Below are 21,915 nucleotides of genomic sequence, written 5' to 3' on the forward strand. Positions count from 1 at the left end.
ACATTTTTCTTGTTCACACGTCGTTATTTACGTGAAGTAGAGGGCTGGCATCCAGCAAGCTAGCTAGATTAGCTAAGCATTTAACTCCACTTTATTTTTAGAGCGCTTGAAAAAAACAACCACACGTACACACGCAAGTGTTGCACATCAAGTAAACATCTGACATCAAAAAACATTTAAGACAATGAGCTAACATAAAGTAGTAGAGAAGTAGAGGGCTGGCATCCAGCAAGCTAGCTAGATTAGCTTAGCATTTAACTCCACTTTATTTTTAGAGCGCCTGAAAAAAACAACCACAGGTACACACGCAGGTGTTACACGTAAAGTAAAAATCTGACATCAAAAAACATTTAAGACAATAAGCTAACATAAAGTAGTAGAGAAGTAGAGGCTGTTATCCAGCAAGCTAGCTAGATTAGCTTAGCATTTAACTCAACTTTATTTTTAGAGCGCTTGAAAAAAACAACCACAGGTACATACGCAAGTGTTACACGTAAAGTAAAAATCTGACATCAAAAAACATTTAAGACAATAAGCTAACATAAAGTAGAGAAGTAGAGGGCTGGCATCCAGCAAGCTAGCTAGATTAGCTTAGCATTTAACTCCACTTTATTTTTAGAGCGCTTGAAAAAAACAACCACAGGTACACACGCAAGTGTTACACACCAAGTAAACATCTGACATCAAAAAACATTTAAGACAATAAGCTAACATAAAGTAGTAGAGAAGTAGAGGGCTGGCATCCAGCAAGCTAGCTAGATTAGCTTAGCATTTAACTCCACTTTATTTTTAGAGCGCTTGAAAAAAACAACCACAGGTACACACGCAAGTGTTACACGTAAAGTAAAAATTTGACATCAAAAAACATTTAAGACAATAAGCTAACATAAAAACTGTAAACACAATAAGAGATGGACTACTTTAGCATTATTATGCATTGACCTAAAGTCCAACTCCCCTTTTGAATCTGACCACAAAATAAATGTGTTTGTTTCAAAAAAATAAAATGAAAAGATTTCAAAGAGTACATTTGATTTTAAAAGACACGCTGCTTAACTGTCTGTAATTTACATTCCATCGGGAAGACTAGGTAGCTTAGTTTACCATTAAGCTAACCTCCATTTTTTGTTTTGAATTGCCCCAAAGTAAACATTTGTCAAAGACATTAAAAATAGTTCACAATTTTGTCTTGCTGTCATGATTCACGTTCGACAGAAAGCAAACCCACGCAGGCACAGGGAGAATATACAAACTCCAAACAGGAAGGCCGCAGCCGGAATCAAACCCCCGCACCTCTGCGCAGTGAGGCAGACACGCTAACCACTGACCAAATTTTACTTCATCAAAATAAAAAAAAGTTTGAAATGGTTGTTTGAGAGTTTGCACAACAACAACAAAAACTGCACTGGAGAAGTTCCAAACCAACTCACTGAGCTGTTTAAAATGTCTTTCTCAGCTTTGAGTGTTGTTGTTATTCCGCCGTTGACCCCATTTAGCAGTCGTCCTGTTTTTTTTTTTCCCCCCTCACTGAATATGTGCAAACACTTTGAGAGGCTGCAAAACAAGCACTCAAAGGCGTAAATGCTCTCACTCAACATGTGAGTGAGGTACTCGGGGGACAGCCTGCCAAAAGCCATACTGTAAAGAGGCTCGTTCGCTCCAGTCGGATGCGAGGCCGGCACACACATACCTGCCGGCAAAACAAACGTGCCAAAGTCAATTCGAAAGCATTTCTTAAAAGGTCGGCGGAGGATACGATGAATAGACTGCGGCGAAGGTGACTTGCGTCGAGACGCAGCTGGACTTGCGAATAGAAAACAAATTGCTTGCTGCCAGGAATGACATTGTTTCAATGTGCACTGGGAGAGCCACGAGGTGATAGTCTGAGCCGTTCGAAAAAGGAAATTACAAGCGGTTCGCAGTAACTCATCAACATCGCCTTGGGATTAAATGCCAGGTGACGGCGGCAGAATTGTCCTGTTGAAACAATTTCCACCCAAACACAAAGCACACATGAGATCACTTTTAGTGTAATTGTTTGTGGAACCCGTGATGGGTAAAAATCTTGAAATGTCCCTCCAAAAAAAAAAAAAAAAAACATTAAACCATAGTATTTCACACTGGTTTGAACTATTCTAGTCTGCATTGTTTGTTCCCTAAAAAGAAAAACGCTTGATGTGATTTTGATTTTCCCAAGAATGAGAAACTTTTGATGGTGCAATTTTCTAAAAAAGAAGACAAACTATTGATGTTGCACTTGACTAAAAAGAACATTTTTAATGTTGCTTTTTCCTCAAAAGAAGACCAACTAGCGATGTTGAATTTTTCTTCACCAAAAACAACAACAACAAAACAATGCTGTTTTGTACTTAAAAGAAGTTCAACCGTTGGAGTTGGACTTTCCGAAAAAGAAAACAAAACAGATTTTCTGAAAAAGAAAATAAAGTTCTCGTAGCATGTTCCCGAAATCACGTTACTATGAAAAATTAAAACGACTGATGTTACATTTTCCAAAAACGAAGACAAGTGAAGCCGCACTTTCCCAAAAAGAATACAAACTGTTCATGATGGACTTTCCTAAAAGGAAAAAAAAGCTAACTATTCCTGCTGCACTCCTCTAAAATGAAGACAAACTTTTGAGGTATAACTTTCCTAAAAAGAAGACAAACTAATGTCATTGAAATTTTTGCAAAAAGATTGACGGATGCAATTATAATCAAGATGAAAAACCAAGGCGGCCCAGTAGTCCAGTGGTTAGCACGTCGGCTTCACAGTGCAGAGGTACCGGGTTCGATTCCAGCTCCGGCCTCCCTGTGTGGAGTTTGTTTGCATGTTCTCCCTGGGCCTGCGTGGGTTTTCTCCGGGTGCTCCGGTTTCCTCCCACATTCCAAAAACATGCGTGGCAGGCTGATTGGACACTCTAAATTGTCCCTAGTTGTGAGTGTGAGTGCGGATGGTTGTTCGTTTCTGTGTGCCCTGTGATTGGCTGGCAAGCGGTTCAGGGTGTCCCCCGCCTGCTGCCCGATGACTGCTGGGATAGGCTCCAGCACCCCCCGCGACCCTAGTGAGGATCAAGCGGCTCGGAAGATGAATGAATGAATGAATGAATGAAAAACCTAATATGGACCCTGTACTTCCCCAAAAAGAAAACCTGCAATTCATGTCTTAATAAGCTGCAAAATTTGCTCAAAAAAAAAGAAGACAATTTTTGGAAGTGCACTTCCTTTCAATAATAACAAATCTATTAAGGTTCCACTTTCCTAAAAAGAAAAAAAAACATATTACATAGCTCTAAATATTTTGTTTATTTTCAATTTTTTTTGCCTGTTAAAATGTTACTTAGATCGGGGAAAAAAAATGTTCCTTCGAACTTTTTATTGAATGAAGGGTGTATGAGGATTGATGTCACCTCCTTTGTCACATTTGTCTCGATTGCCTTGTTGCCTTGGGAATGATGATGAGTGCTGGCAGACAGACGTGATCATTCTGAAATCACCTCTCTTAAAAAAGATCCATACACTGGTGCGTCCTTGGGACAGTGATGAAATAATAATTCAAAAAATAAAATAAAAAAAACAACACTATTATGGAGCGAGAGGTCAAAGCAGCCATTGTCCACATCATTGCACTTTTCTCCCTCTCCCCTTGTGTCCTTTCGAGCAATACTTTGTAATTTGACCTTAAAATGGCAGCTTCAAAATCATTTGGCTGTCTCGGTGATTGGTAATAAGGACAATACCTTTGCTGTGGTTGCCATGGCGACCCCGCATCAGCACCACACACAGCTCTCATGTTGCGGTAGCGCTGGCTTGTGTTTTTTTTTTAGGGGGGGTGCCAGAGTTGTCTGTCCAATGTTGCACGACAAATTGAGGTTGTCAGGACGAAACTATATTTTATGGACCTTAATGTTTGTTTATATCTATCTACCCGTAAATGGAAAAACTCATGATCCAAAGCATACCACATCATATGTCAACCATTAATCCACCCATCCATTGAATGGAAAAAGCTCATGATCATGAAATCATGCTTTTCATGAAATCATGAAAAGCATATGCTCTGCCCCCCCCCCCGGTGGCCCCGCCCCCCCGCGCCCCGCCCCCACAAAAAATTGGTTCATTTTCATTTTGGGTAGTTCTTCCAGCCGACTCCCCATTACGCATTTTGCAGATCCTTCGCCCCAGAATATTATTTTTACCCACCGCCTCGCGCCCACCCCCCCCTGCTGAGTTTAAAAGAAATCATTCAAACTTTGATCAACGAGCTCAGCTGGCAGTGACAGCGATGGCAAATCGCCCGCTAGCTTTGATGCCGCGTTGCGAGGAAATGACAACCACGTCCGACACGAGCGTTCTCGAGCGCGCCGTAGCGAAACCAGGAAGAAATACGGAAACGTGAAAGCGGCGACAGATGTGAACGCGGAGATGCGCGTCCCATCCGAAAAACGATTTGTATGCCGCGCAAGAAGGGAAGCATTGCCGCAAGGAGTGAAGCAATTTATTCGAGATACAAAGTGACATGGATGATTCCCCTCGGAGTTCAGTAATTAGCGGCGGCGGGGAGTTAACGAACTACAATACTTTCTCACTGTCCTTCACTCGGTGGCTGCCTGACCTTTTCTTCACGTATTTCCAGTCGTTTGGAAGATTGTGATTGATATTGAAAGACCAAATGCTCCTTTCACCGGGAAAAAAAAACACACAAAAAAGTTTGTAGCCTTTTGCGTTCTTTACACACAAAAGATGCTCAACTGTTTTTTGAAACGACTCGCAGGGTACACTTTTAAAAGTGCTGGATCAAAAATAACCCAATTTTTTTTTCATTCATTCATCTTCCAAGCCGCTTGATCCTCACTAGGGTCGCGGGGGGTGCTGGAGCCTATCCCAGCTGTCTCCGAGCAGTAGGCGGGGGACACCCTGAATCGGTTGCCAGCCAATCGCAGGGCACACAGAAACGAACAACCATTCGCACTCACACTCACACTTTAGAGCGTCCAATCAGCCTGCCATGCACGTTTTTGGAAAGTGGGAGGAAACCGGAGCACCCGGAGAAAACCCACGCAGGCCCGGGGAGAACATGCAAACTCCACACAGGGAGGCCGGAACTGGAATCGAACCCGGTACCTCTGCACTGTGAAGCCGACGTGCTAACCACTGGACTACCGAGCCGCCCAAAATAACCCAATTTGATTTAAAAAAATAGACCAACTGGTTTTGTTTCAAAACAACCCATTTTGGGGGTTGTTTTTACAAAAGTTGGGCCAAATTAAGTAGCAGGTCAATCCAATTTCTGACCAAAATTGGGTCAATTTTGACCCAGCAGTTTGTGTAATCTCTAAAAAAAAAAAGCTGGGTCAAAAATTGGGTAAAAAAAGGGGCCTAACCCAACTTTTTGCATCACTTGTAAAACCCCACAAAGCCAAAACCAAAAAAAAGTTTTTAACCAAAAAATATATATATATAAAAAAATAACATTGGGTTGTTTGGGACAAAAGCACCACAAAAATGAGATTATTTTGTGGGTTATTCATTTGATGCCACAATAACCCATGAAATAACCCCAAAGCTTGTGTTGGGCTCTTTTTGACCCAATTTGGTTTACTTCTGACTCGCTTAGCTGTGGATTTCGAAGAGATTGGGTTGCTTCTACCAAATTATTTTGACACAGCAGATTGGCATGAATATTTTGGCAGAGTGAAGAGTCATTTTGGACAGTTTACAAGATGATTTACCTCTTGTTGGATCAAAATCTTGACCCAATGCCATGGGTCAAATCCTCAACCTAATGCGTTGGGTATAAATAACCCAGCATTGACCCTTTTGGACCCAGTCCTGGGTCACATATGTCACCAACCTCAGCACATGACAAAACCGTCCGAAATGACGACCATCTTCACCCCATTCAAATCCATTCAACCAAATAATCAACCCGACCTTGGGTTGCGCTCCAAATCCAAAGTCTCCCAGCGAGTAGATCGGGAAAAAAAAACAACCCCATATTTTTTCACGTGTGCCCTGCATTGCTAGATTTGACAGATGTTTAAAATAAAGTCAAATCCGAGGAAAAGTTCTTCTAAGATGGCAGCCGGAGGAAGTAACCGTTGCCGTGTGAACCACCAACATATAAACGCCACAGATTTTATTGCAGCCATAAAACCAAAAATGATTACTGCACAATGGCAAAAAAAAAAATTAAATAACAAAAGTCTCGCACTGCACTTCTCAGTGTCGGAATTACAATAAATATCGAAGGCCACAAATATGAAACGGTCAAATAAAAGATTAAAGGACTTTACATCCACCCAGATTTCACAAAGGATTTGTCATGGGAGAGTCTGCCTTCTTTTTAAGGCCAAGAAGCCAATCTTTAGTTGGATCCTTCGCATCTCGGCTGAAATCGTTTTACTCTGGAAGTTTTATATAAATCACAGCAGGAAATACTCAGATAGAATCTTCACCTATTTGACACTTCCTACCGTCTCACTCCACGGTATTTGCAGACCGAAAACATCACTCCTGCCAACTCCTTGCTGACAGTGCAGCCTTGCTGGGACACGGAGGCCCCTCGAAAATGGCTTTGCTAGCGACAGCGAGTGACAGGGTGAAGGACAAAAGCTGCCTTTTTTTTTTCTCGCCGGCAACATAATTATTTTGGAGGTAAAAAAGACTTTTTGCAGCTGAGCTTGCTGTTTTTTTTTTTCACGGTTGTTGTTTTGTTCTCCACTGGAAGTCACTTTGCAGTCAGAAGACAATTTATGGAGGATAAAGTTAAATGGGAAAAGCGCTCCGCCTACTGCAATTCTCCCAATACTCTTGTCACGCTTTACCTAGTGATCCCATTCCCAAAATTCAGATTGAAGCCAGGCGGTGACATGAATAATAAGTGATGACAATCAGAGGACCAACAAAGCCTCACGGTCGAATACTGCTTCCATTATCCGTGGACTTCTTATTGAATTTTCCTTCCATTTATCCCATTTCACACCACATTTGCCGGAAATGTTGCTGGCATTGGTCATCAACCCAAGGAAATGGTGCTTTTTTTTTGCTCTGATGTTGATTATTTCAAATCAGAATTGATTCATCTCAAAGCAATGGAGTCAAAATGGAGGAGCACGCGACAAGGCTGGAGAGGCGCTGCTGACCACGTAGAGCAGGGGTCTCCAACGTGGTGCCCGCGAGCACCAGGTAGCCCGTGAGGACCACACCAGTAGCCCGCCAGTGCTAGGATTGTGATTTGCTCGTAGAAATTATGGTTTAAAAATGCAAACATGGGCAGTATTATAGATTCTATAGCTACCTATTTAGCTATCTAACTAGCTAGCTACAGTATACATCTAGCTAGCTAATGTTCTAATATTATTAAATGTAATTTGTACAAATGTTATTTCAGACGTGTATCAATTTGGTAGCCCTTCACACAATCAGGACACATGAAGTAGCTCTCACTCTCAAAAAGTTTGGTGACCCCTGACGTAGAGTAAGGCGCTTTTAGCCGAAAAAAATGACCATGTATAGTAAGCCGTTTTGAGTCGAAAAGATCGACCATGTAAAGAAAGGCATTTTAACCCGAAAAAAACAACCATGTATAGTAAGGCGTTTTTAGCTGAAAAGAAACGACCATGTATAGTAAGGCGTTTTTTAGCCAAAAAAAAACAACAACCGTGTGCAGTAAGGCGTTTTTAGCCGAAAAAAATGACCACGTGTACTTTGGCTGAGAAGGCCTTACTATACATGGTACTTTTTTTTCGATAAAAACGCCTTACTATCCATGGTCTGTTTTTTTTCGGCTAAAAACGCCTTACTATACATGTTTGTTTTTTTCGGCTAAAAGTGCCTTACTATACATGGTCGTTTTTTTCGGCTAAATACGCCTTACTAAACATGGTCGTTTTTTTTCGCCTAATAAGGGCTCACTATACATGGTCATGTTTTCGGCTAAAAGCGCCTTACTATATGTGGTCGGTTTTTTTGGCTAAAAACACCTTACTACACATGGTTGTTTTTTTTCATTGAAAAACGCCTTACTATATATGGTCTTTTTTTTTGTTTAAAATGCCTTACTATTCATGGTCGTTTTTTTTGTCGCTAAAAACGCCTTACTATACATGGTCGTTTTTTTCCGGCTAAAAACGCCTTTCTGTACATGGTTGTTTTTTTCAGCTACGCCTTACTAGACATGGTCGGGGGGGGGGGGGGGGGTTCGGCTAAAAACGCCTTACTTTACATCACTGGTGTCAATTTCATTTCACATGGTGGGCCACATACGGCCTCGGTAGATGTCAAGTGGGCCGGACCATTAAAATGAAAACCATACTTTGCTATAAACAACCAAAACAACATGTCTTTCCTTTGCTTTGTTATAAAAAAAAAACACAAGAACATTTTGAAAATGTTGAAATTTAATGAACACATCTTTTACAAAACATTTCATGAAGCACCTTACATTTCCTTCAACAAATGTGCAATTTACTTTTATCATTCACATACATGCATTGCAACTGATCACATTGATTGTACAGACTATAACAAGTAATTGGTATTGAAAAAATATAGTAATGCACTTTATGATTAAACAAGATTTATAAAGAAAGGAAGTTTTAAACCATTTACACGTGCATATAAAGAGAGTGCTATTAAATATGTAAATGTGAAAGTGTTATTGATAGCGTCTGCAGTCATTGGTCTGTCTCAGTGATGGACTGAGGCTGCTGTTGTCTTCTTCTCTGGTCAAAACAGTATCTCCTAGTGGATATTCAATGAATTGCACCTTATTCAAAAATTTTAATTTGTCTTTTATGGATTTTTTTTTCTTATCCTGCGGGCCTGATTGAACCTTGCGCGTGTGTTTTTGTGTGTGTGTGTGTGTGATGAATGGAATTCCACATCGGTGTGCAATTGTCAAACAAGGCTGTGTGTTGAAAAAATACATCTGAAACTGCATTTAAGGGTGGCTCAATACTGGCTGGCCATATACGGTCTGGAGTTGTAAATTGATTTCTGGCCCAAATACTTCACTCCACAAGTGGCCCTCATCTGGTTTGCCAGAGTCAAGCCAGTGCCTCCTTTGCCACTCCTGGGCCATGTTCGGCCCACATGCATTATGCCAGTGCCGACTCAAGACCAGTTGTGCCAGCTTCATGCCGAATCCGGGCCAGATGCCTTTGCTGACTGGGAGGCTAGCCTGGGAAAAGTCAACGTTAGGTCAAAATTGCACGATAACAGCAATTACGCCGCACAAAAGTGATGGATAGAAAAAAAAAAGCAACAACATAAAAACGCATCAAAAAAAAAAAAACACTGCATGGCGGACTGGGGTTGATGAATTGTTTTGTAGACACTCAGATGTAATGATCCAGTGTAACTAATTGTGCGTGAGTGGAAAAACAATGTCCACAAAACACATTTTTGCTGTTTTTTTTGGGGGGGGGGGGGGAATTTGTCTCTACTCCATACTTGTCACTCATGAGACATTTTTGTTTATTTGATTGGTATTTGAAGCTTGATTACTTTTGACCTCATTTTGTATCTTAATTTGGCAGCAGGAAGACAAGCAACCAGATGATAAATAAGAACTCAGTCTCAGGAGTATATAGATGCCTAATTGGCCGCTATGAATATGCAAATGACATTTTGGGATGTGAAGAGGGGGTTTGGGGGGGGGGGGGCACAACGCACGCTTTTAGCATTGACCTTGTTTGTCCTCAAAATGGATGACAGGAAAGAGACACCAATTGTGGCTCATTTAAATCAGGATCTCGTCATTATTGCAGCATTTTATGGAATTCAGATTGACTTTAAAGGTGGGGGGGGGGGGGGAGCAGCAACGTTCTGAACTCCTGTTTCAACTCTTAATCAAAATGATGCTGACTAGGCAAGTTGAGTTGTAACTCAACTTCCCATAGCTGATGTCACGTTGAGAAATATGCTCACTTGGTGCCCGAGGGATGTTTTATTGTGAGTTTAAGAGGTTTTTGGTCATATTTGGCATGTGAGGGGGTTTTTTTTTGGTGTATAATTGAGTTTTTTAGACAAGTGATCGAAGTTTGGGGAGGTGTGGGAGTGTGCGTAGTTTTTCAAGGGTAAAAGTTTGGGGGCGTGAAAGAGGTTTTACGGTGAGTTGGAGGGTTTTTTTAGGCGAGTGAGAAAGATTATGCGCTGGATTTTTAATGTGTGAGAGTTTTTTTGTTGGGTGTGAGAAGACTTTTCGGGGGGTGTCTTTTGGGTGAGTGTGGGTGTTTTTCTTTGGGTATTTTAATTTTTTTTGGGTGTCAAAGAGGTTTAATGGTGAGTGAGAGTTTTTTTGTGTGACTGTGAGAGTTTTTAGTGGGAGATTGCATGATGCCTGTCAGACTTTTTTGTTGCATGTGAGTTTTTGGGTGGTGTTTTAGAGCATGAGAGGTTTTTGTATCAGTGAGGTTTGAAGGAATGTGTTGTTTTATTGTGTGATGTTTTTTTATATAACTGTCAGGGTTTTTGTAGTGCACGTATTTTGTTGTTGTTATTGAATGAGAGGTTTTAGGTGTGAGATTTTGTTTGATTTGTGCTAGGCTTTTTTTGTTGCATGTCAACTTTTTAGGTAAATGTGAGAGGTTTTTGCTGGTGTGTGTGTGAGTTTTTGTATTCTAAATAAATGTGAGCGTTTTCTAGAGTAAGCGTTTTTGGGGCGAGTCGACGTTTTTTTGTGTGTGGGAGGATTTTTTGTGCAAAAAGGGGCTATGTTTGGGATGGGCTTTTTTTTCCATGCGTCACAAATTCACCTATTCGCTCTTTTACCATTCTGGCTGATAAGAACTAAACGCTATTTTATGCTTAGAAGGCCTCATTGTTCAGAGCAGTTCAATTTGTGAGGATTTTTACATGCTGCTGATTTCTTTACATGATGCAATAATGGAACAGCACATTTTGTATCATCCTGCATCTGCTTGCCTTTTTTGAGTGTGTGTGTGTGTGTGCTGCGATGCCCATCCGGGAGAATTTAGGTTGGGCTTTGTGCTTTTGACAGCTTCCATCCAAAACCAAGTATCCCGTGGTTCAATGTAAACTGTGCGAGGAAAAAAAAAGTAACCGGTGTCTGGCAGGTGGCTGCACAGTTTTTTTTGTTGTTTTGTTTTTTACCTGCGTCTTCCGCCTGTGGAGTTAAAAGCAGTGAACTTGTAGCAGGGGAGGAAGCAGATGCCCAGAGATGATGCAACGTGTGATGCAAACTGCTACGGTGAGTGTCGTTAAACAGGGAAAAAAAAAATCTCAAAGGCAAGAGCCTGTCTGTGGAAATAGTTTGCGATGATCGATAGTTGGGCCAATACTCCAATCAAATGTAAAAAAATTAAGTGGACATCGGTGGAATGAGTCAGCGAATGAGCGACAGGCGGCCATTGGAAGCGCCACCGTCGAACATTTTAAATTGGGGGAGGGTTATACTTCCTTGCGTATGTATCACGACGCTCGCTGGCTACTAGTTAGCATTACGAATGTCATTTGAACCGAAGTTTTCACCAGAAATTGACTTTTTCCCTCATTTGGGTTGTTGATGTTAATTTTTTTACAGGATAAAAATTTCATATATAACAACAATAAATATAAATCTATATATATATTGCGCGTCGTCCCGCACGCGGTCTGTCCTTCCGTCTGTCCCTTTTCAAAACGTACCTACTTCACCGGGCCGCTGCGCGCCGCCACTGCGCCGCCACTGCGCCGCTCAGGCAGTGGCTCACTACGATCGCGCGGGCATCTTAGCGAAAAAATGTTGTCTACCCACAAGCATTGCAATGAAATTGTTAGTTATTTAGTAGAGGTAAACATCTCTTTATTTTCGCGATAAGCAATGAAGATGAACAAAAAGTTGAACCAAGCAACAACACTTTTGTGGGCCGAAGGCCCACCTTACCAGCCTTCCGCAGGAACTAGCTGATGAGCCGCCCGGAGGGCGGCGAACCAGCTAGTAATATATAAACATACCCAAACCCATTGGAACGCACTTTTTTTTTAATGTTAAGGTTTTTAAATTGTCTTTGATGTTTCCAAAAACATGCACTTTTAAAGTTTAATTGTCATTGATTTGTACAGAAACGTATTCAGCAGTCCATGTTCGGTTTATTTAAGGCTTTAAGTTCACAAAAACATGCAGCGTGTGACCTGAATTTGGTGTAATGATTTCCGCTATGTGTCAGTCATGTGAGACAGTTGCTAAGTCCGCCCTCCCACCCGCCCCAAGACATCCGAGCACGGGCTCATCAGTTTAATTGCACGGCTTTTATTTGTTTCAACGAAGGATTTGCGTGCGTCGCCTTTTCCAAATCGGATGCAAAACAGTACAGATTCACCTCCTACACTTAAAGCTGCACAAGGCACGCGGCGGCCCTCGGAGGTTTGTGTGGGTTGATGAACTCCCCCCCAAAATTACAAGGTGCTCCGTTGCCTCGACGACCGCGGAAACATCGCCAGATTAAGGAAGGGGCGAAGTGGAATGGCAACACGGCAGCCTATTGAATTATGCCGCGCCGGCGGCGGAAGATTTGTCGGCGTGGGTGGTTAAAACTGCCGGCGTCTGAAAAGAGTCAAGTTGCAGCGCTTGATACACAATGATACATGATGCTTTTATCAACTCAATGGCCTCATCTAAACTCATCCGACTTTTACGAGCTCGATCCAAGCAAGAACAAAAAGGCGATAGGTAATTGTATTTCTATCATGATCTCTCAGGATGCATTATTGACTCAGGGGCATCAAAAGCAGCTTTTCTTGTACTTAGTATCAATAAGAGCCGGTATTGTGTCATTTTCTTTGTTGCAGAAGTATTTGTTCACGAACATATTTGGGGAGTCACACACACACACACACACACACACACACACACACACACACACACACACGCACACACACACACACAAATCTTAATCAGAAAAGTCGGCTTGTATTCAACCAAGCAAAAAAACCGTATATGTACACACAATATCTGTACACACACACACACAAATCCTATTTTCCCCCACATGTATTTTAATGTATCATCTGACAATATACTGCTGATACATTTGCAAGCCCAGAGTTTTTTTCAGTCTCAAACTAAATGACTTTGCACCATCTAGTGGTCAAAAATGTAATTGCACACAAAAAAATCACCAAAATAGTTATTAAATCAGGGGTGCCTATTAGGTAGATCCTGATCTACCGGTATATCTAAGACAGGTCCCAAGTAGATCCGAGGAGTGTCGAGAAGAAAAAAAAACAAACAACCATTTGTGTGTCTTTGTACATGTTAGTAATATATATTTTTGTGTTAATATACACTGCACACTAATCATCTTATCAGTCTCATTTTCACTAAAAAAATATTTAAAAAGTAAAATAAAGCAGGTAAATATGAAATTTGTGTGTGTGAATGTGTGTGTGCGTGCGCGCGTCGGTAAGGGTAGATCCCGTGAGGTTAGTTGATCGAAAGTAGATCTTCGATCCAAAAAGTTTGGGCACCCTTGTATTAAATGGAAGAAACATCCGCAAAATAGCAGGGGGGGCCACAAACCTGCAACCCGCTAGGAAGGAGGACGTACTGTATTTGATGGTGAGGCAGTTCTATTAATACAGAATATTTCCGACACAAGGTAACTTAATGTTCTTCACACAACCAAAAGCACAGCACTTAAAAACATTTACAAAGACTTGAAGACATTCAACGGCAAAGCAAAGAACAAAAGTATTGTATCCTCGGTCCAAACCATTCATTGATTTCCAGAAAATAACTAGAATTTTAGAATCTATTGTACAGCTCTGCCGGAGTCACTGGAAAGCCTTTAGGACAGGAGCGATGCACTCTGATTAATGGTCGACAGAGGCGGAGACCAAAATATCGATCAAGTACTGTATCGCATGGCTTTTATCTCGATTTAATCATGTCAAATATTGATAACTTGAAGCCGGCGCAGAAGTGAATTGACGCTGTGCCGAGACGTGAGGTAAAGCGTCAATAATCTTTGTATGTCGTATTTTCTGAGCAATCAACACATGCACAAGTTCTCAAATGAACAATAGTTGCCGTATTGATGTCTGTGGTCTGCGGCTCTTTTGTTGAGAGGGCGATAAGCACGATTGAGTTTTGTTATTTTGCCAGCCTCACAAAATAAAATAACCCCCAAAAAGACCATGTACTTAAAAGATAAGACTCAAAAGTGCTGACTACTTTGAGCGACTTTTAAATTCGCTGCCACGTCGACGGACAATATGCTTTTAATCCGAGTGTCCTTTAATGTTGCCAGCCGGAGCAGGTTTTGAAAGCATTTAGGGTAAGGTCCCATTATCGGTGTCTGAGGCAGCGCTCGGTCGATGTAAAGATCATTTCACCTCAACCTCACTTGACCCGAGGGACAATGAGACAGTGCAAATGCCACCGTGTTGCACAAGGCTGCCCGTCACGTGTTGGAGAGCTGAGATGAAGACCTTCCCGAAGGCTTCTTACATAAGCCGGACAGGGCCTGTCATTGCCTTTTATAACATCGCTCACAAAATAATGCGCACGGAATGGGAGATTGATTCGTTTCGCGGGAAAATCAGCATGTACAGAGACGGTGTTCCCCTCCAGTCCTCTAGGTGGCAGTGATTTGAGTTACAAAGTAGCTGACCGATATGTAAAAAAAACGTTTCTCAAATACTGTAGACGCCACCATTTTCCAATAAGGAAAAAAAGGTACCTTATTTCAAAGGTGTTTTTTTTCACACACAAACATTACAGAGCGTAAATATTGAGCCAATTTGACAGCTGTTGCTCACCAAAACAGCAGCACCGAGGCAAAAAAAAAAAAACATTTCGCCGGATGACAATTTGCCTGTGTGACGACAATATTTTCAACAATATTTTTTTTCTCCAGTCTTCAATGAACCTGACTTGCGTTTCATCAATTCAACGACAATTTAATCTTTAATGATCTGAACACACCGCACCTGCTTTAAAACATCAAAAACAAGTCTTGAACCTGATGAATTTTGCTAACATCAACAGAACTGACGAAACTTCATTTAACTGAACCTACGTGTTTCGTTAACGTCGAAGTCCGTTTCATTGTCGCCAACATGCTTTTGCGAACACCAAAGCCAACGGAGTCATCGATAATGAATAAAACATCGTTTGTGATGGTTGAGAAATAAAGACGAGGCTTCAATGAATGGAATACGAGGTATACATGTTTTCAATAAACCAAGTTTCCAGGGTTTTCTTGACTTTGAAGATTTTCAAATGAATGTATTGGAACAAAGGTTAAAAAAAATAAAGCCACCCATATTTGTCTAGAGGGTGCGATTAAAAATATTTTTTTTAATTGATAATTTATTCTATTGATCTCAACAATGATTCAGAGGAATTGTGCCAATGACATGACAATACCTGTGCCAAAATTTAGACCTGCTTTTAGGTAGTCTAAAATCGAGGCTACTTTTGGTCACCAAATTGTCAGGTGCGCCGGGGGCACGCCAACTCCGTCACACCGGTCTGCCAAGGATACTTTCCTCGGCACAAAAATAAAGATGCGCCTATTTTTATGCCTACCCACGGGCGCCTATGTACAAAATAGGGCGCAATTAATGTTAATAAACCTTATGGTTTTGTGAACATCAAAGATAATTTAGTCTTCAATTTGTTTATGTAGACATCAAAGGCAATGGAGAGTCTTCAAAGAACCAAACGTTTGTGGGGCGGGGTTAAACAAAGACAATTTGTTGTAATACAGTACATTCATGTTTTTGTCGACACTAAAGACAAATTAGCCTTCACTTATTGTTGATGTGGACATAAAAGGCCTTCTTCAAAGAACCTAACAGAAATGCATTTGAAAACATTTTGAAAGCATACGGCCGTAATAAATTTAATGAGAGAAAACTAGCATTCAAAGTCGTCCTCACGTTGCCGGGAGAGTGATGTTCCTCCTCCTTTGTGTTGCCTGCGCTCGCCGTCTCCAATTCGTGGGACAAAATGCTGCCGTCGTACAAAGACGAGAGCCTGTGTCATAACTCATTCATCTTCCGTACCGCTTGATCCTCACTAGGGTCGCGGGGGGTGCTGGAGCCCATCCCAGCCGTCTCCGGGCAGTAGGCGGGGGACACCCTGAATCGGTTGCCAGCCAACCGCAGGGCACACATAGACGAACAACCATCCACGCTCACACTCACACCTAGGGACAATTTAGAGTGTTCAATCAGCCTGACATGCATATTTTTGGAATGTGGGAGGAAACCGGAGCACCCGGAGAAAACCCACGCAGGCCCGGGGAGAATATGCAAACTCCACACAGGGAGGCCGGAGCTGGAATCGAACCCGGTACCTCTGCACTGTGAAGCCAACGTGCTAACCACTGGACTACCGGGCCGCCCCTGTGTCATAACTAAATTAGCTTATTTTCACAGGTGACACATCGGCGGGGATGAGTACAGCAGCCTTGATCAAAATCAGACCGCGTGCCAGCAACCGCCTCGTGATATCCTCCTCCCGTTGTCGTCCCTGAGATCCGTTCAGCGCCCATGTTCATAAATAAAAGACAAATTACAAGTCTCTGCGTGTGACTGAAAGACGGCGCTGTTGAAAACAACAACCAATCATTACGTGAAGCCTGAAACACTGCCCCGTTAAGGCATATACGTCTGTGTCCAGATAACGGCACCTTCCAATTCCACCGCGTGTGTTTAAGCCAAAAACAATTTCAAGTCATCACAGTCTTGAATGAACCTCCAGTAAAAATGTGTTTTTGCAAACATCCAAGACAATTACAACTGCCGACGGATGTCACATACATGGAAAATCCTTTTGAATTTTTCAAAAATCGACAGTTTGTTGTCTTTCAATTCAAGTCCCTTCGTATTAAATTCGTATTCTCATTCCCATCGCGATCGCTAGCAGGCGTCCATGTTTTTCGTCAAACTACCTCCTGCTTGTGTTCCAAGGAAATGTAGTCCTACTAGTCGATCGCTGAACGTGAGTTGAGCATTTCCCCGCCTGTCTGCTAAAAGCAAACCCGTGGCGAACAAAAGCAAGCGAAACACGCAATGCTAGCCGTTATTTCGCAACTGGTCTAACACCTAGCATAATTGTGCTAAATCTATTCAATATAGATACGGTACAATTTGAATCAACTATTTGACATTCAATGCTTCACTAGTCGAACGCTGAACGTGAGTTGAGCATTTCCGTGAGAAAAACAAACAACAGCAAAAAAGTTGGATAATGGTGAGTGCATTGCTAACTAGCGATTGAACTGTCAACCAAGAGAGCATTTAGCATTATCCAAAATAACACAATCAGCGGTGGCCAGATTGACTAGCGATGTCCAAACTTACGTTTTTTTCCCCCGCCTGTCTGCTAAAAGCAAACCCGTGGCTAACCAAAGCAAGCGAAACACGCAATGCTAGCCGTTATTTCGCAACTGGTCTAACACCTAGCATAATTGTGCTAAATCTATTCAATATACATACGGTACAATTTGAATCAACTATTTCACATTCAATGCTTCACAACGTGAAAGCCTGATAAGCCCGGGTAGTTTACGAATAAAAAATATATTAAAACAGACCGGAACATTGATATAGCGCTTCGTAGTAATATGGTACGCGTAATCCTTCAATGAACCTAACATTAAAAAATTGACGACAATTTAGCCTTAAATGATCTCAGTATCCATGTTTTTGTATTTTATTTTATTTTATTTTTAAGGGCCAGGGGGGGGGGTTGTTTCACCTCCAAAGTTGAGCACCATATCTTCCTTGATGCTTGGAGTCAGTTCCAATTTGAAATTGCATTATTATATGATAAAACACGAAGTCAGCTGGGAATAAAAAGAGCTCGCCGAGCTCATGTTTTGAGCTGTGATTCACACGCTGGCTTCAGCTCAGAGAACGCGGCATTCAAATCAGATGAGCTTCGATGCTCGGTGTTTCGGCAGCAAAGCGGCTTAAGAAAGAGCGGAACACGTTTGGCTGCGTGAGTCGTAATGTTAGGCGAGTAGGTTTGCCTTTTTTTTTGACAGCTTTCTCGAGGCAGGCTGACAATGATACATGAAGAGCGGGACCAATCTTTTTTTTTTGTGTCTTCGCCGACGGAAAGGTAGTGGAAGGGATCAGTGTCAGTCGCAAAAAAAGTTTGGACCCCGCCAAACACTTTGATGTGCAAGGAGTTGGAGATGTCGAAGGCTGTCGTTTCCGTCAGGGGCAGACAAGCAAGGGAATGAAAAGATGATCATAAATAAGGAATGTGACAAGAGTTTGATAGAGGGGTAGTGGAAGTGTGGGGGGGGGTGTGTGTTCATTTTGTAAACTTGCTCAAATGACACGGGCGGCCCGGTAGTCCAGTGGTTAGCACGTCGGCTTCACAGTGCAGTGGTACCGGGTTCGATTCCAGCTCCGGCCTCCCTGTGTGGAGTTTGCATGTTCTCCCCGGGCCTGCGTGGGTTTTCTCCGGGTGCTCCTGTTTCCTCCCACATTCCAAAAACATGCGTGGCAGGCTGATTGAACACTCTAAATTGTCCCTAGGTGTGATTGTGAGTGTGAATTGTTGTTCGTTTCTGTGTGCCCTGCGATTGGCTGGCAACCGATTCAGGGTGTCCCCCGCCTACTGCCCGGAGGCAGCTGGGATAGGCTCCAGTACCCCCGCGACCCTAGTGAGGATCAAGCGGTTCGGAAGGTGATTGAATGAATGAATGCTCAAATGACACAGTTCCATTTCAATCAATAAATAACTCAGTCATTCAACATTCCAAGATAAACGCTTGTCATGAGCAGTTCTGTTTTGATTTAACTTATCAATGAATATAGGAACTTGTTTTGTTTTTTTTCAGTCATTGTACAGACTAATTGGGTTATTAGGGAATTATCAACATTAAAATAATCATTAATATTGATAGACCGCAACATATTCATCAAATCATATTTATATTGTCATTACAATTAACCCTTTCATGCACCCCGTAACTTGATGAGGTGATAAGCTGTCCCTGAAAGGGTTAATAATAAAAATAATTAGAATGGTGATAACAGTAATCATCATCATCAACATAATCATAATAGTAACTTCAGATTTTGTCAAATGTAATTTTTTTAAAACATAATTGTTTTGTTTTTTTTTGTTGTCAGATAGTGTTTCTCCGAATCTGTATTTTCAAGCATTTGGCAGGCCACGCATAACTCGTGAAGTTATGCGTGAATTATTATTAATTCAACTCATTATTAATGAATTATTGTAAGAGTGGTGATCGTACATGTGTGTTGGGCCTATCTCCGTAAATCAACTCTGAAATTCAAATTCAAACTTACAACCTCTCAAGATCGAGCAAACTGCAGCTCAAATGGAACAGAGAACTGATTGGAATTTTTGAATTTCAATTTCGACACCGATGTAACTTGCATAGTTTCCCATAATGTGTTCCGCAAAGTCTCGTCCCAAAACAGAGTGAGGAATCCATTACGCGGCATTCGTGTAGCGTAACGCATAAGAAAACCCTCGACAACATCGAGACGGATTATGTAAAACACGGAAACTCACGAGAGACTTGCTGGCTTTGTAATCAGCGTGTCAGACACACAACGGTGAGCGTGCCGCACATTAGCTCCATGTCTTGTTTTCAGTCGCCATTGAGCATGACTCGGCACTTTTTTCTTTTCTTTTCTTTTTTCCCCTGACATTTTGCAGGAATTAGGTGCGGCGGTGCGCGAGTGAGATAGGACACCATGTGGTGCTGGCGTCAGGAAGATGTGGGACCTGAGGATGCTAGATCGTTAATAAACTCAAAGGTTAATGGGTAGAACGGACCCAGAGAGCACACAAATTAAACCTGGCACACAGATTTGCGGAAAACACTTGCTCGAAAGCAATCAAGTGGAATTCGTAGTTGATACAGAGCAACGATTCTATTGCAAAATGAACGTGCAGAAAAAGTAGCACGCTATAAGCTGATTTGTGTTGTCGGTTTGATTGGGATTCCAAGCAGTATCATGATATGATAAGAGTTGTATCATGATACCAGTCATGATTTGTCAAGTCAAGTCAACAGTATTTATAGAGCACTTTCGAACAGCCATCGCTGCATACAAAGTGCTGTACATGGAGCGATTTAACATATACAATAAACAGTAAGACGAATCGGTAATAAAGGCGGTGGAAAGCACCAAGCAGTAAAGTCAAGGACAAATCATGCTGAGTCGAACGCCAAAGAATCCAAGTGAGTTTTGAGGAGGGCTTTAAAGATGGGCAGCAAGGAGGCTTGCCGAATGATCAGTGGGAGGTCATTCCAGAGAGAGGGACCCGCAACAGAAAAGGCTCGATCCCCTCTGAGCCTCAGTTTAGCTCTTGGTACGTCTAGCAAAGACTGGTCCACAGACCTGAGGCGCCGAGCAGGTGTGTAGGGCGGATGAGCTCAGAGAGGTAAGGTGGCGCGAGATTATTCAGAGATTTGAAAACAAAGAGGAGGATCTTGAAAATAACTCTAAAATGAATGGGGAGCCAGTGAAGGGATGCCAGAGTGGGAGTTATATGCTCCCTCTTACGAGTACCAGTCAAGAGGCGAGCAGCGGCATTCTGGACCAGCTGAAGGCGCTTAATGGAGGACTGGCTGACTCCAAAGTACAAGGCATTGCAGTAATCCAGCCGGGATGTGACAAACGCATGAATTACTGTCTCAAACTGTTCATGTGAGAGGAGAGGTTTTATTTTGGCCAGCTGTCCAAGGTGAAAGAAGCTTGATTTAACAACGGCACCAATTTGCTGATTGAGTTTGAAATCACTGTCCAGTTTAAGGCCCAAGTTTGAGGCGGTTGATTTCAGATAAGGAGACAGGGGGGCCAAGTATACAGGATGGAATGTACAAGGGCCACTGGGACCAAACAATATCACCTCTGTCTTCTTTCCGTTGAATTTCAAGAAATTTTGTGCCATCCAGGTTTTGATTTCTTCCAGACAGGATAGGAGTGGCCTTAATGAGAAGGCGTCTTTCTTGCTCAGTGGGACATAGATCTGGCAGTCATCTGCATAGCAGTGGAAGGGAATACCATGTTTGCTTAAGATGGAACCCAATGGGAGCAGATACAGGGAGAACAGCAAAGGCCCCAGAATTGAGCCCTGTGGAACACCACATGACAGGGGAGCAGTGCGTGACTCAGAGCAGCCAAGGCTGACACAAGTTTAAACATGCTGTGGTCCAACCCTTGATCAAGAAACCCGGTCTTGATCCAGATGTGCTATTATATTCGCAAATTTTTGGTCCTGTGATACTAGCTGATATCATGATAGTATCAAACCATAATATCAGCTCATGTGTGATATCACATGAATCATGATACCAGGTGTGTTTAGAAGTACCAAGAACTAAACTGAGGCTCAGAGGGGATCGAGCCTTTTCTGTTGGTGGTTCTTCTCTCTGGAATGACCTCCCACTGAACTTTCGGCAAGCCTCCTCGCTGCCCATCTTTAAAGCCCTCCTCAAAACCCACTTGTATTCTTTGGCGTTCGACTCAGCATGATTTTACTGCTTGGTGCTTTCTACCGCCTTTATTACCATTTCGTCTTACTGTTTATTGTGTATGTTAAATCGCTCCATGTACAGCACTTTGTATGCAGCGATGGCTGTTTGAAAGTGCTCTATAAATACTGCTGACTTGACTTGACTTGAGGTGTAATTTCTAGATATTTTTTTGTCCCTGTTGTGTGGGTTTATAATGAATAATGCATGCATCCAATTTAGTACCGGTAACCGTGAAAAAAAGAGTGTCTGTTTGTGAGTATGTATTTAAATAAACAAACACCAGCGGATGAGAAAATGACCTTTTCAAAAGAAAAGAATAATTACAGCAGGACTGCTATCATGGTCTATTCTTGTGTTGACTTTAAACTATTATTACAGTTTGAACTAATAAAGGACTCTCTAACTTCTTTTTAGCTACGTCAGCA

General features: G+C 42.0%; 1 long non-coding RNA gene across 1 annotated transcript; it reads left to right on the plus strand.

The window, feature by feature from the left end:
- The first annotated feature begins 21,207 nt into the window (after nucleotides 1-21,207).
- On the plus strand, nucleotides 21,208-21,709 carry LOC127606221 (uncharacterized). The gene is made up of 2 exons (XR_007963756.1): nucleotides 21,208-21,311; nucleotides 21,639-21,709. It is a non-coding gene; the product is annotated as an uncharacterized LOC127606221 (long non-coding RNA).
- Nucleotides 21,710-21,915: the final 206 nt, after the last annotated feature.

This window comes from Hippocampus zosterae, chromosome 8, assembly GCF_025434085.1.
Source record: "Hippocampus zosterae strain Florida chromosome 8, ASM2543408v3, whole genome shotgun sequence".
Lineage (NCBI taxonomy): Eukaryota > Metazoa > Chordata > Actinopteri > Syngnathiformes > Syngnathidae > Hippocampus > Hippocampus zosterae.